Genomic DNA, 15,914 nt, shown 5'->3' on the forward strand with positions numbered 1-15,914 from the left:
ACCTGTCTCTTGAGAAACCTGTATGCAGGTCAGGAAGCAACAGTTAGAACTGGACATGGAACAACAGACTGGTTCCAAATAGGAAAAGGAGTACGTCAAGGCTGTATATTGTCACTCTGCTTATTTAACTTATAGGCAGAGTACATCATGAGAAACGCTGGGCTGGATGAAGCACAAACTGGAATCAAGATTGCTGGGAGAAATATCAATAACCTCAGATACACAGATGACACCACCCTTATGGCAGAAAAGTGAAGAGGAACCAGAAAGCTTCTTGATGAAAGTCAAAGAGGAGAGTGAAAAAGTTGGCTTAAAGCTCAACATTCAGAAAACTAAGATTGTGGCATCTGGTCCCATCACTTCATGGGAAATAGATGGGGAGACAGTGGAAACAGTGGCTGACTTTATTTTTCTGGGCTCCAAAATCACTGCAGATGGTGATTGCAGCCATGAAATTAAAAGACGCTTACTCCTTGGAAGGAAAGTTATGACCAACCTAGATAGCATATTTAAAAGCAGAGACATTACTTTGCCAACAAAATCCATCTAGTCAAGGCTATGGTTTTTCCACTGGTCATGTATGGATGTGAGAGTTGGACTATAAAGCAAGCCGAGTGCTGAAAAATTGATGCTTTTGGACTGTAGTGTTGGAGAAGACTCTTGACAGTCCCTTGGACTGAAAGGAGATCCAACCAGTCCATCCTAAAGGAGATCAGTCTTGGGTGTTCATTGGAAGGACTGACATGGAAGCTGAAACTCCAATACTTTGGCCACCTCATGTGAAGAGTTGACTCATTGGAAAACACCGTGATGCTGGGAGGGATTGGGGGCAGGAGGAGAAGGGGACGACAGAGGATGAGATGGTTGGATGTATCACTGACTTGATGGACATGGGTTTGGGTATACTCCGGGGGTTGGCGTTGTACAGGGAGGCCTGGCCATCTGCAATTCATGGGGTCGCAAAGAGTCGGACATGACTGAGTGACTTAACTGAACTGAACTCTATAGATAGCACAATGGTGATTTGAACCCAAGCAAATCTCTGTATTATACCATTTCCTACTGAAGGCCCTTAAAAGGGGAAACATGAAAGGACAGACATACCAGCTAAATATTAACCAAAGCAAAGCTGGCACAATGACATTATATCAGACTTCAAAGCAAAAAAAAAAAAAAAAAAAAAAAGGTGGGAGGGGGTGGCTCCCAAATGGCGCTAGTGGTAAAGAACCCACTGGCTATGCAGGAGACATAAGAGACACAGGTTCAATCTCTGGGTTAGGAAGATCACCTGGAGGAGGGCATAGCCACTTCAATATTCCTGCCTGGAGAATCCCAGGGACAGATGGAGCCTGGCAGGCTATAGTCCATAGAGATGCAAAGAGTCAGATACAATGAAGCGATGTAGCATGCATGGAAAGCAAAAAATATCATCAAGCATAAAAAAGATAGAAGGCATATTTCACTAGGAGATTTTCTAGTTTCAGACTTGTATGCCCTTCAAAACACAACTTCAAAATACATAGAGTAAAAATTAACAAATCCACAAAAGGAAGTCAACAAGCCATCATAATGGGACATTTCAACATAATTCTCTCAATACACAGAACATCAATAAGGATTTGAAAATTTGAATAAGGTTGATTTGCTGCACACTAGGAAACATGGCACCCAACAACTCAAAAATATTCACCCTTTCCCAGGTATATATGGTACATTAATAAAATTTGATCACATACATCAAGAAACATCATGAACAAACTTCAAACAATCACCATGCAAACCACAGTTCTCAATCACAATGCAATTACCTTAGAAATCAGAGTTCAGATGAAGGATGTGTGAGGTTCAACCAAGGAAGTTGCGCCATGGGTGAGAAAAGGAGGGAGCAAATATAGATGTTTCCACTGTCAGCAAAAAGGAACTGAGGGCATCAATGTTTCTAGGCCAGGTGACCATTGGTTGGCAGGGCCATTAATAAAGAGACAGGGGGAACTGGAAGGAAGGTGTGGGGCACAACGTAAAGCAAAGTTAGCTGCTTTGAAGAGATGAATGGGACAGAGACTTGGAAAGCAGGACCCAGTACCGACTCCAGGAGAGCACACGGTCGGTAGGCCACATTCAGGCTGTGATAGTTAGAGGAACAAACAGGAGGCAAATAAATACTCTAAGTGTGGATCTCTCTTCCAAGAACTTTAATAAGGAAAGAAAAGAGAATGCCAGGGAAAGAAAGATTTGTCTGATTTTGTCTATTATTATCAATAGGAAGGACATGAGTGAGATGAAACTGAAATAGCTGGGAGCACAGCCCCTAAGGGCTCCAAGGGATCATCCCCAGCTCTTTCCTCCACTCCTAATCCTGGCTGCACTGTCCACTGTCCATTTTGCCTGTTAACCCTTAAGTGTTTGTGGGGCTGGAGGGGTGCAGCTCTCCATCATCACCACCAATCCATTGCCAGCCCCTAACCATTGACAAAACTGCCATTTCCAGGTCCCAGCTGCTGTAGTCAAAAATCCCAAAGGAAAAAAAAAAAACAAAATTACTGCTTTTGAATTTTTAAATCATGCCAAGCAAATCATGTCTGTGCCATCCTGGGTTTATTATAATCATTTACTGAGTACTTAGATTGGGATAAAGGGTTTGTACTGACTTGTACTATGCATTTTTATTAATAAATACATAGTAGTCAATAATAGTAAAAAAAAGAAAAAACACTAGTGACAACAGCCCCCCAAGTCTCAGGTACTGATAGGCTCAATTGCAAGGAAAAGAAAAGCTGAAGGGTAAGATAGGGTGTGGGGTTTACAGAGCACAAGGGTGGAGAACATATTAATCATTTTGGTCCCAACTGATCGGTCATTTTCTAAACTACTACAAGATTGAATGGATTGCAGTGGGATGGGGCAATGAAATCCACATTTTAATGTATGCAGGCAATTTGAAAATGGAATTGTGTCAGAGCCAAGTATAAAATATAGCTGAAATTAAGGATGCATCTATTCGATTTCCTCTTTTGTAGTAGCAGGATGTTAGGAACAAGCACAATAAGTTGGAGGATAATGAAATGACAGTGTGCAGATGAACCTAAAATTGTTATAATTATCCTTGTAATTGTTAGTCAACCTCCTAAATGCAAGAACACAATGGAGCCAAATTATATTACCTTAAATTGGTGATCTGATTTTTCCCCACGTCTTTGTTCCATTGTCTCCTTCCCCTGCCCCAGCTCCGTTTGCTCCCCAGCCCCCGGTGCCCTGAGCTCGCCTGTGGCTCTGTGCCCTGACACACACATACCTTCCCCTTCTGAGCCCCTGGTGGCCTTGCCTTTCTCAGGACTGGCCAAAGTCTGCTTGGGTGATTTCTTTCTTATTAAAATTTAACATATGTACATTGTGCACATTTCAGAAAATATGCTCATTGTAAAGAAAAGCAAAAGGAAGAAAATAAGAGTCATCTGTTATCCTCATCACCCAGAGGTATTTACTGAAGTTTATTGTCATGTATAAAACTTTCTTATATCTACTGTATCAAAGATGTATATTAAACTTCACTAACCAGCTGGCACCAAAATTGCTCTCAGGGAAATAACTGGCTTTGATAGGTAAGATAGAAACTTGAAGTAGAGGAAAGCTGAGAGATCCCATCCCACCTCACCCCCCACCCCCCACCCTACCCCCAGAGCCAAGAGGATGTTGCTTTATGTAAATATCTCAGGACAGGGAAGGGACTGCCCCCCAGAGGGGCCAGGGAGGAAGAAGAGATCAGAGCAAGAGAAGGGCAAACAGTATATGGTGCCCACTCCCTGGGTGGCGTCTTCATGACTCCCAAGTCCTTGTAAACTTGAATTCCAAAAGCCTGGTGCGGGTGACTTCCATGGTGCAAGTAAAAGAAGGGGCCAGGTCCATGTCAGTAAAAAGAGGCTAGGTCACCATTGAGAAAGATGGAACCCCAGAAGCAAAGAAGATTTGAAGGATGCAAGACCTTGGTCTAGTCTGAACCCCAGGAATGAACAGAAATCTCCAGAGAGGATTAAGGGGATCATGGTAATTGTGAAACAAGTTGGAACTTGATATTTGCAACATTTTGCTGAAAGGCTTATCGCTGAACAAACATCTCCCTCAGCAACAAAATAAAAAGAACTATCAGCTCAGTTCAGTTGCTCAGTCATGTCTGACTCTTTGCAACCCCATGGACTGCAGCACACCAGGCTTCTCTGTCCATCACCAACTCCTGGAGCTTGCTCAAACTCATGTCCATTGAGTCGGTGATGCCATCCAACCATCTCATCCTCTGTCATCCCCTTCTCCTCCTGCCTTCAATCTTTCCCAGCATCAGGTCTTTTCCAATAAGTCAGCTCTTCACATTAGGTGGCCAAAGTATTGGAGTTTCAGCTTCAGCATCAGTCCTTTCAATGAATATTCAGGACTGATTTCCTTTAGGATTGACTGTTTGATCTCCTTGCAGTCCAAGGGACTCTCAAGAGTCTTCTCAGACACCACATTTCAAAAGCATCATATCTTCAGCAACACCACCACACCACAGTTCAAAAGCATCAATTCTTCAGCACTCAGTCTTCTTTATGGCCCAACTCTCACATCCATACATGACTACTGGAAAAACCATAGCTTTGACTAGACAGACTTTGTTGGCAAAGTAATGTCTCTGCTTTTTAATATGCTGTCTAGGTTGGTCATAACTTTTCTTCCAAGGAGCAGTGTCTTTTAATTTCATGGCTGCACCTACCATCTGCAGTGATTTTGGAGCCCAAGAAAATAAAGTCTCTCACTGTTTCCATTGTTTCCCCATCTATTTGCCATGAAATGATAGGACCAGATGCCATGATCTTAGTTTTTTTAATGTTGAGTTTTAAGCCAGGTCTTTCACTCTCCTTTTTCACTTTCATCAAGAGGCTTTTCAGTTCCTCTTCACTTTCTGCCATTAGGGTGGTGTCATCTGCATATATGAGGTTATTGATATTTCTCCCAGCAATCTTGATTCCAGCTTGTGCTTCATCCAGCCCAGCATTTCACATGATGTACTCTGCATAGAAGTTAAATAAGCAGGGTGACAATATACATCTTTGATGTACTCCTTTCCCAATTTGGAAACAATCCCTTGTTCCATGCCCAGTTCTAACTGTTGCTTCTTGACCTGCATACAGATTTCTCAGGAGGCAGGTAAGGTGGTCTGGTATTCTCATCTCTTGAATAATCTTCCACAGTTTGTTGTGACCCACACAGTCAAAGACTTTGGCACAGTCAATAAAGAAGAAGTAGAGGTTTTTTCTGGAATTCTCTTGCTTTTTTGATGATCCAATGTATGTTGGCAATTTGATCTCTGGTTCCTCTGCCTTTTCTAAGTCTGGCTGGAACATTTGGAAGTTCTCACATCACCTACTGTTGAAGCCTAACTTGGAGAATTTTGAGCATTACTTTACTAGCGTGTGAGATGAATGCAATTGTGTGGTAGTTTGAACATTCTTTGGCATTGCCCTTCTTTGGGATTGGAATGAAAACTGACTTTTTCCAGTCCTGTGGCCACTGCTGAGTTTTCCAAATTTGCTGGCATATTGAGTGCAGCACTTTAACATATCATCTTTTAGGATTTGAAATAGCTCAACTGGAATTCCATCACCTCCACTACTTTGTTCGTAGTGATGCTTCCTAAGGCTCACTTGACTTCAGACTCCAGAATATCTGATTTTAGGTGAATGAAGGTGTGAACCTTCATGGTTATCTGGATCCTTAAGATCTTTTTAATATAGTTCTTCCATGTATTCTTGCCACCTTTTCTTAATATCTTCTGCTTCTGTTAGGTCCATACCATTTCTGTCCTTTATTGTGCCCATCTTTGCATGAAAATGTTCCCTTGGTATCTCTAATTTTCTTGAAAGATCCCTAGCCTTTCCCACTCTGTTATTTTCCTTTATTTCTTTGCACTGATCACTGAGGAAGACTTTCTTATCTCTCCTTGCTATTCTTTGCAACTCTGCATTCAGATGGGTATATCTTTCTGTTTCTCTTTTGCCTTTAGCTTCTATAAGAAACTAAGAAACTATAAGGGACTAAAAATAATTGCACACATGTGCAGCTGCCCTTTCATGGATCACAGCCTTATGATGAAGGGGCTTGCCTAAGTCAATGAAGCTATGAGCCATTGCTGTGCAGAGTCACCAAGATGGACAGGTCACAGTGAAGGGTTCTGACAAAACACACTCCTCTGTAGTAGGAAATGGCAACCCACTCCAATATTGCCTGGAGTGCCTGAAGAACCCCATGGACAGTGTGAAAAGGTAAAAAGATATGATACCAGAAGATGAGCCCCCAGGTCTGAAGGAGTCTGACATGCTACTGGGGAAGAGCGGAGGGCAATTATGAACACCTCCAGAAAGAGTGAAGCAGCTGGGCCAGTGGAAATCAATGCTTAATTGTAGATGTGTCTGGTGGTGAAAGTAAAGTCCAATGTTGTAAAGAACAATATTGCATAGTAACCTGGAATATTAGGTCCATGAATCAAAGTCAGTTGGTTGTGGTCAAGTAAGAGATGACAAGATTGACATCAACATCTTATAAATCCATGAACTGGAGTGGGAAATTTTAATTCAAATGACCATTATATTTACTATTGTGGGCAAGAATCCCTTAGGAGAAATGGAGTCTCCCTCATAGTCAACAAAAGAGCCAGAAATATGGTGCTTGGGTCCAGTCTTAACAATGACAGAATGATCTCAGTTCATTTCCAAGACAAACCATTCAACATTACAGTAATTCAAGTCTATACCCCAACCACTAATGCCAAAGAAGCTGAAGTTAACTGGTTCTTTCTATAAAGATCTACAATACCTTCTAGAACTAGCATCAGAAAGATGTCCTTTTCATCATAGGGGATTGGAATGCAAAAAGTAGGAAGTCAAGAGATACCCAGAATAACAGGCAAATTTGCCTTGGAATAAAATGAAGTAAAATCAAGCAGAGCAAAGGCTAACAGAGTTTTTTCAAGAGAACATGTTGGTCATAGCCAACATTCATTGAATCATGGAGAAAGCAAGCAAATTCCAGAAAAATATCTACTTCTGCTTCATTCACTACACTAAAGCTGTTCACTGTGTGGATCACAACAAACTAAAAAATCCTTATAGATTCGGGAGTGCCAAACTACCTTACCTATCTCCTGAGAAACTCGGTGCTGGTCAAGAAGCAACAGTTACTTCCTTTTCCGGTAAGCGGCCTGAGCTGACCCTTGAAAATGGTGCGCTATTCACTCGACCCAGAAAACCCCACAAAATCATGCAAATCAAGAGGTTCAAATCTTCGTGTTCACTTTAAGAACACTCGTGAGACTGCCCAGGCCATAAAGGGTATGCATATCCGAAAAGCCACCAAGTATCTGAAGGATGTCACTTTAAAGAAGCAATGTGTGCCATTCCGTCGTTACAATGGTGGAGTTGGTAGGTGTGCACAGGCCAAACAGTGGGGCTGGACGCAGGGTCGGTGGCCCAAAAAGAGTGCTGAATTTTTACTACATATGCTCAAAAATGCAGAGAGTAATGCTGAACTTAAGGGCTTAGATGTAGATTCTCTGGTCATTGAGCACATCCAAGTGAACAAAGCCCCCAAGATGCGGCGCAGGACTTACAGAGCTCACGGTCGGATCAACCCCTACATGAGCTCTCCCTGCCACATTGAGATGATCCTTACTGAAAAAGAACAGATTGTTCCTAAACCAGAAGAGGAGGTTGCACAGAAGAAAAAGATATCCCAGAAGAAACTGAAAAAAACAAAAACTTATGGCCCGGGAATAAATGCCGCAGAAAATAAATGCAAATAAAAGTAAAAAAAAAAAAAAAGCAACAGTTAGCATTTGATATGGAACAAATGACTGGTTCCAAATTGGGAAAGGAGTACAACAAGGCTTTTAACTTATATGCAGAGTACATCATACAAAATGCCAGGCTGGATGAATCACAAGCTGGAATCAAGATTGCTGGGAGAAATATCAACAGCTTCAGATAGCAGATGATACCACTCTAATGGCAGAAAATGAAGAGGAACTAAAGAGCCTCTTGATACGGGTGAAAGAGGAGAGTGAAAAAGCTGGCTTGAAACTCAACATTCAAAAAAACTAAGACTATGGCATCTGGCCACATCACTTTATGGCAAATAGGAGGAAAAGTGGAAGCAGTGTCAGACTTTTCTTGGGCTCCAAAATCACATCGGATAGTAGCTACAGCCATGAAATTAAAGATGCTTGCTCCTTAGAAGGGAAGCTATGATAAACCTATACAGCCTATTAAAAAGCAGAGACTGCTGTTTCACTCTGTTGACAAAGGTCTATACAGTCAAAGCTATGGTTTTTCCAGTAGTCATGTATGGATATGAGAGTTGGACCACAAAGAAGGCTGAATGCCAAAGAATTGATGCTTTTGAATTGTGGTGCTGGAGAAGACTCTTGAGAGTCCCTTAAACAGCAAGGAGATCAAAGCAGTCAATCCTAAAGGAAATCAACGCTGAAGACTCATTGGAATCTCTGTTGCTGAAGCTCCAATACTTTGACCACCTGATGTGAAGAGCTGACTCATTGGAAAAGACCCTGATGCTGGGAAAGATTGAAGGTGAAAGGAGAAGAGGGCAGCAGAGGATGAGATCACCAACTCAATGGACATGAATTTGAGCAAACTCCAGGAGACAGTGGAGGACAGGGGAGTCTGGCATGCTGCAGTCCATGAGGTCTCAAAGAGTCAGACATGACTTGGAGACTGAACAATAACAACAGCAATAAATGTGCACTTGAGGCAAATTATGGACAAGATGTGAAAAGACTAAAAACCCAGCTGTCACTTCTAAAGAGCCAGGAGCATCAACAGGGTTTTGAGAGCAAAAGCAGTATACTGTGCATGCCGCTTGCACACAACACTACCAAAGGGGTGGGCAAATCACCTGAGCCACCCCTCTGGCATGTCCCCTGGACACACCCCTATCCTCACCCCATAGAAAGAGCCAGCTCAAGCCCTTTTCAGTGAACAAAATAGCAAGAGAATGTGTTCCTTGTTCTTGCTCCCCACCTGCTGCAGGAGGGGACCCAATATAAAGCCTTGCCTGGATTTCTTGTCTGGCCTCTGATCAATTTCTATTGATTAAGGAGGCCAAGAACCCTGGTCAGTAACAATATTTTCCTCCAGCACTCAACAAATGGGGAGGCCATTGACCAACTTCCCAATTTCACACACACACACAGATGTTTTTCTGCAAAAAACAGGATCATATTACTACAAATTTACAAACAATTACAATTGTGATGATTAGCTTTGCTTCACCTATGGCATCCCTAATCTTTGATCTCAGTATATTCAGCAGTCTTCACTTTGCAGAGTAAGGATGGACTGGGGGAAAAAACCATGTAGTCAGAAGAAACTGTTCAAATGAGCTTAATAATCATTGAGAAAATTATGATCATTAAGTAAGTTCTAAAAATTTCCATCCAAACATTAAAAGTTTTTTGTTTCAGTTCAGTTCAGTTGCTCAGTCGTGTCCAACTCTTTGTGACCCCATGGACTGCAGCATGCCAGGCTTCCCTGTCCATCACCAACTCCTGGAGCTTACTCAAACTCATGTCCATTGAGTCAGTGATGCCATCCAACCATCTCATCCTCTGTCGTCCCCTTCTCCTCCTGCCCTCAGTCTTTCCCAGCATCAGGGTCTTTCCAATGAGTCAGTTCTTCACATCAAGTAGCCAAAGTATTGGAGCTTCAGCTTCAGCATCAGTCCTTCCAATGAATATTCAGGACTGATTTCCTTTAGGATTGACTGGTTGGATCTCCTTGCAGTCCAAGGGACTCTCAAGAGTCTTCTTCAACACCACAGTTCTTTTGTTCAGAGGTTATAAATATATACGGAAATAAAAAACTAGTAAACCAATATTATATACCACATTAATTTAAAACATTAAAAACATTGACGGGGTGTTGCACTTCTTTTTAAAAACTTTAGTAAGAGGCATTGAAATAGCGGTTATCTTGTTGTATAACTTACTACACTGAGTGAGCAGCTTTTCTGTGCCTTGACAAAGTGTCATAGTCCTTTCTAAGTTTGGATTAGTTTCCAATAGCTTATCCTTTAATCCTTTCAATGTCACAAGCTACCTCTCAGAGTTCCATTAGCATCAAGGTTTTTTTTTTTTGTTTTTTTGCTGGTATCACTCTCTTGTTCATAGTGAGGTGGGAGATAGATGGGCCCCAGCTGTGCAGCTGGAACTTTTCCCTGTGGACAGACCCTCCAAGACAAAAATGATGACAAGAGCAAGGAGGAGCTGGTTCCTGCTTGGGTAAGAGATAAGAGAACACAAATTTCTTATTCTTGAGGTCAAAGAGATCTTCCTGACTACACATGCACAGAAACACTACTTGAGGGTTAAAAAGGATGGGGCGCCAACCCATAATGTCTACTGTCAACTTTCCCATAGGTCCCTGGGCTGGAATCCATCTTGGCAAAATGATGCACATGCATGTCGGGGAGTGTCCTAGGACAGGACAGGTGTGGAAAGAGAAGTGAAATAATTGGCCAAAGGTAAACAAAAACCTGCAAGATGTACACTATATAGATTTAACTGCCTCTTTACTGCACTCCAACATCCATTGGATCATTGAAAAAGCAAGAGAATTCCAGGAAAACATCTACTTCTGCTTTATTGACTACGCCAAAGCCTTTGACTGTGTGGATCACAACAAACTGGAAAATTCTGAAAGATATGGGAATACCAGACCACTTGACCTGCCTCCTGAGAAATCTGTATGCAGGTCAAGAAGCAACAGTTAGAACTGGACATGGAACAATGGACTGGTTCCAAATTGGGAAAGGAGTACACTCAAGGCTGTATATTGTCACCCTGCTTATTTAACTTCTATGCAGAGTACATCATGTGAAATGCCGGGCTGGATGAAGCACAAGCTGGAATCAAGATTGCTGGGAGAAATATCAATAACTTCACATACGCAAATGACACCACCCTAATGGCAGAAAGTGAAGAGGAACTGAAAAGCCTCTTGATGAAAGTGAAAAAGGAGAGTGAAAAAGCTGTCTTAAAACTCAACATTGAGAAAATGAATCATGGCATCCAATCCCATCATTTCATGGCAAATAGATGGGGACACAATGGAAACAGTGACAGACTTTATATTCTTGGGCTCCAAAAATCACTGCAGATGGTGACTGCAGCCATGAAATTAAAAGATGCTTGCTCCTCAAAGAAAAGCTATGACCAAACTAGACAGCATATTAAAAAGCAGAAACATTACTTTGCTAACAAAGGTCCATCTAGTCAAGGCTACGGTTTTTCCAGTAGTCATGTATGGATGTGAAAGTTGGAACTATAAAGAAAGGTGAGCACTGAAGAATTGATGCTTTTGAACTGTGGTGTTGGAGAAGACTCTTGAGGGTCCCCTGGACTCCAAGGAGATCAAACCAGTCAACCCTAAAGGAAGTCAGTCCTGAATATTCATTGGCTATTTATTCATTCATTCATGCTGAATGAATGCCACATACTGAATAGTCATTCATTTATTCATGCTGAAGCTGACACTCCAATACTTTGGCCACCTGATGTGAAGAACTGACTCATTGGAAAAGACCCTGATGCTGGGAAAGATTGAAGGCAGGAGAAAAAGGGGATGACAGAGGATGAGATGGTTGGATGGCATCACTGACTCGATGGACATGAGTTTGAGTAAGCTCCAGGAGTTGGTGATGGACAGGGAAGCCTGGCATGCTGCAGTCCATGGGGTCACAAAGAGTCAGACATGACTGAGCAACTGAACTGAACTGAACACTGATGGGCTTTTTCCAGGAATCATTGCTGTGTTTCTATTTGCAAATAAGGACACAAAAGAGTGCCACTCATCACTCACTGGGAAGCAGGTACAAAGAGGGGACCCCAGAGTGACACAGAGAGCCTGAGAGATCTGGAGGAATAGGCAACACACAACAGGGGGTGGATAAGGCAAACAGCAACCTGAATCCTCTCCAGGGGAGAGCAGCAAGCAAGGAGGTGAGGACAGGCCGCCCTGCACAGTAAATTCATGGTGCAGTCACCCTGAGCACCTAGTCCTCTGGGTGGTTCCCTCCAACATCTACTCCACAGGGAAAGGACTCCTGGTCACACCCAAACAGGTGGTGGGAGCCTGGGTTGTTCCATTTCTTTAGAGCAGGGCTGCTGCACTGTTATTTTTTATAAAATGAAAAAATGAGCCCCAGCTGAAACCCCTCTCTCAGATAAGTGGCCAGTTAGCAATCTTAAAGGCACTTGGGAGAAAACAAGTCATTTGCTTTATACAGCACAAGCTAAGTAGGTGAGGAGAGGCAGCCAAATGTGTCCCTCTGAAGCCCCATCAGCCTCATAAATTCCAACACACACTGAAGCAGCAAGGCGCAAGCAGAAGGTGTTTGTTTTGCTCTGATAATAGGCTATCCTGGCAGACTGCTTGGTGCTTGCTTCAGGGAGCTGGTGGAGCAGAAGCAGAGCCTGAAGCATCTGGGAGGAATTCAAGGAGATATGAAGAGAAAAACAAAAGTTCCTCACCCATGTAACCAATGGCAATATGATCTGGGCTCCTTGTAATTATGCTTTCCCTGCTTCCAGTGATCTTCCTGGCTGTCCAGAGTTGTGTGCATAGAGTCGTTCTAAATGCAGAGCCAACAGATAGAAGGCTTTATGCCACTTGCAACAGATACAGCCCCCCAAACCACTCTGCTTAATAGCTACTCTCCTCTTTTCTTACAGGAGATTGTATAGATGGTTACTGCATGGATATGCAGGTGGTGAGTGTGTGGAAACGTCTCATTTTCTCACTTGCTGAGGTCATGGCCCTCAAACGGTGACCATCACCATTAGTGGTGAATCTTATAAAAAATTCAGAATCCTGAACCTTGCTCCTGGAAATCTTAAATCAGAGAATACAGAGAAATTGCACCCAGAAATATTCTCTGTAACAAGTCCCCATCCTGTTATGATCACTAAACTCTGCTCTAGGTGTTCTCTCTGAGGTCCACCACGATGGCCAGTGCTAGGAACACGGTCATGTTTCCCTGGTGATCCAAACAGTAAAGAATCCACCTGCAATGTAGGAGACCTGAATTTGACCCCTCAGTCAGGGAGATCCCCTGGAGAAGGGAATGATAACCCACTCCAGTATTCTCGCTTGGAGAATTCCATGGACAGAGGAGCCTAGTGGGCTACAGCCCTTGGGGTCACAAATGAGTCAGACTTGACTGAGTGACTAAGGCTACATGCAGGAACACTGTCAGGAAACCACCCCTCAGACCAGGACCAGTTTCATGACTGGACTTCTCTGCTTTTAGCAGCCTCTGCCTTGTGTACAAAGTTGTAATGACAGCCTTTGGACCTTGGATCTGCTTTATAGATATTTGCCACTCTAATGTAATTTGGTTAAAACAGTGAGCTCTGCTCAAGTGCCTGGAAGCCTATGGTTTCTTCTGTGGAGGGAATGAACCTGTGTCAGTGAGACTGGGCCATTGTCTCCAAGACCCAGACTCATGCTAAACCTGGATTGTTAGGAGGCTCCTGTCCTGGTGGTGGGGAGCCCAGGAGCCCCAGGTTTCTCAGGGTTGAGGAAGGTTCCAAGGCAGATGACTTTCAGTTTTAAAACCAGGAAAGTTCCAGGAAAACTGGAATTTTGTCACCTTATAGGATAGCATTATTATACTCTAGCAAATCATCAGAGACAGAGAAATCACCATCCAATTTATTTGTCAAACACATGTTGGATAGTCAACTCAATCAATCCACCATGGAAAAGTCTATTTGGGAAACCAAATTGCTATCAAAAGTTTGGTGAGAGAGAACAGAATCAGAGCAAAGAGGGATGATCTTAAGTGAGAGGCTGGATGACCTGCGCAATGCTGACAACAACCAGTCGTCAGCTCCCGCTGTGTGTCCTACAACAGGGGTCCCCAGCCTCTGGGCTGCAGACCATTACTGGTCTGTGGCTGGCTAGGAGCTGGGCCTCACAGCAGGAGGTGAGCACAACACAAGTGAGTGAAGCGTCATCTGCATTCACAGCCCTCCCCATCACTGGTGTTAGTACCTGCACTCCACCTCCATCAGATGAGTGGTGGCGCAATAGATGCCATGTGCTTGAATCAGCCTGAAGCCATCCCTCACTCACCCCATTCTCCTCCATGAAACTGGTCACTGATGTCAAAAAGGTTGGGGACTACTGTTCCACAAGTCAGTTCAATTCTGACACCATCCACCTGGGCTCAGCACTGTCTCTACTGTCAAAGGCCCAGTCTCACAAGACTGCTTCCAAATCAGGTATGAGTCGCAAATCTTGGGGACCATCCACCCACCTGACCAATGGGCTATATATTTAGAGAATTCCCACTACCTCCCTGCAATTTTAACAGTTCACTGGAATGACTCCTATAACTCAGGAAAATGCTACCATCACAGTTTTATTTAAAGAGTACAATTCAGGAATGGCCACACGGAAGAGATATAATACATGGGTAAGTACAGGGTTGGGGGTGGGCACAGGCATAGAGTTTCCATGCCCCCTCCTTTGGGATTGGGCATGCCTCCTTCCCAGAACACCATGGTCTTAACCAACCAGGAAGTTCTCTTACCCTCATTGTTATGGTGTTTTTATTAGAGTTTTATTACGTGGGCACTGTTGATAATTAGGCTTCCCTGGTAGCTCAGCTGGTAAAGAATCCACCTGCAATGCAGGAGACCTGGGTTCAATTCCTGGGTTGGGAAGATCCCCTGGAGAAGAGAACGGCTACCCACTCAGTATTCTGGCCTGGAGAATTCCATGGACTGCATAGTCCATGGGGTCGCAAAGAGTCGGACATGACTGAGTGACTTTCACTTTCTTTACTTTCTGTTGATTAAATTATTGGCCAAGTAACTGAGCTCAACCTCTAGCCCCTCTCCCAGGACTCAAGGGGTCTGAGCTCCAAGCCACTAATCAAAGAGTTGGTTGTCCAAGTAGTCAGCCCCCACCCAGAGGCTTTCTAGGGTCTCCCTCCACACCTAGGGCCAAGGTTCATCTCATTCATAAGCTCAGGTGTGATCTGAAGAGGCTCATTGGAAATTACAAAAGGCACTCCTATCAGGAAACCCCAAGGGTTTGGGGAGCTCTGTGCCATGAACTACAGACAAAAAACAAACAGCGTTTTTATTACGCTGCATACCTGTAACACGTTACACCTGCAACATTACAAGGGCACAGGAGCACGCCTGTCTGCCAGCGAGGGCAGCAGCACGGGGCCTAACTGCACTGAGTCGGTCACCACAGTGCGCATCCTCGTGTTGGGATGCAGCAAATCTTCACCATGGCGGCTGGGAAGCAAGGCCTTTGTCACACACCTCCTGGGAGCCCAGCTGCACCCAGAACGCGGCAACCCTGACCCCTGTGCCCCACTGAGGCCCCCATAGGAGACGCTCAATCTCACAGCAGCACCCGGAGGATGTCACTGAGGGCGGGCAATCACTGGAAGTCCGATGCCACTCATTTCCCTTAGGTCCTGACTGCTACAGAAACATCCCATTTAAAGCTACTGTGTCTCTCACCTCATACAGACCTTTCTCAACACAGAAGCTTTCCAAATTGTAGTATGATTTATAATTGAGACAAACTGGGAAACAAGGACAAGGTTAAATAAGCTGTGATGAAATACCAAATAAATTATTTTGCAGCCGCTGAAGTGATGTTTGACTTTTACTGACATGGGAAATTGTTCAAAACACAGTGTGAAGTCATATGTGTACAAAAAAGGCTGCAAAGGAACATCTGCTATCAGTGGGGTGATGAAAGAAACGTGGAGTCTTATTTTCTGTCTTTTCCTTCTTTTTCCCTACAATGATCCTCCGTAATTTCATAGCCGAAATACGTATATCTGTA

This window comes from Odocoileus virginianus, unplaced genomic scaffold, assembly GCF_023699985.2.
Source record: "Odocoileus virginianus isolate 20LAN1187 ecotype Illinois unplaced genomic scaffold, Ovbor_1.2 Unplaced_Contig_14, whole genome shotgun sequence".
Lineage (NCBI taxonomy): Eukaryota > Metazoa > Chordata > Mammalia > Artiodactyla > Cervidae > Odocoileus > Odocoileus virginianus.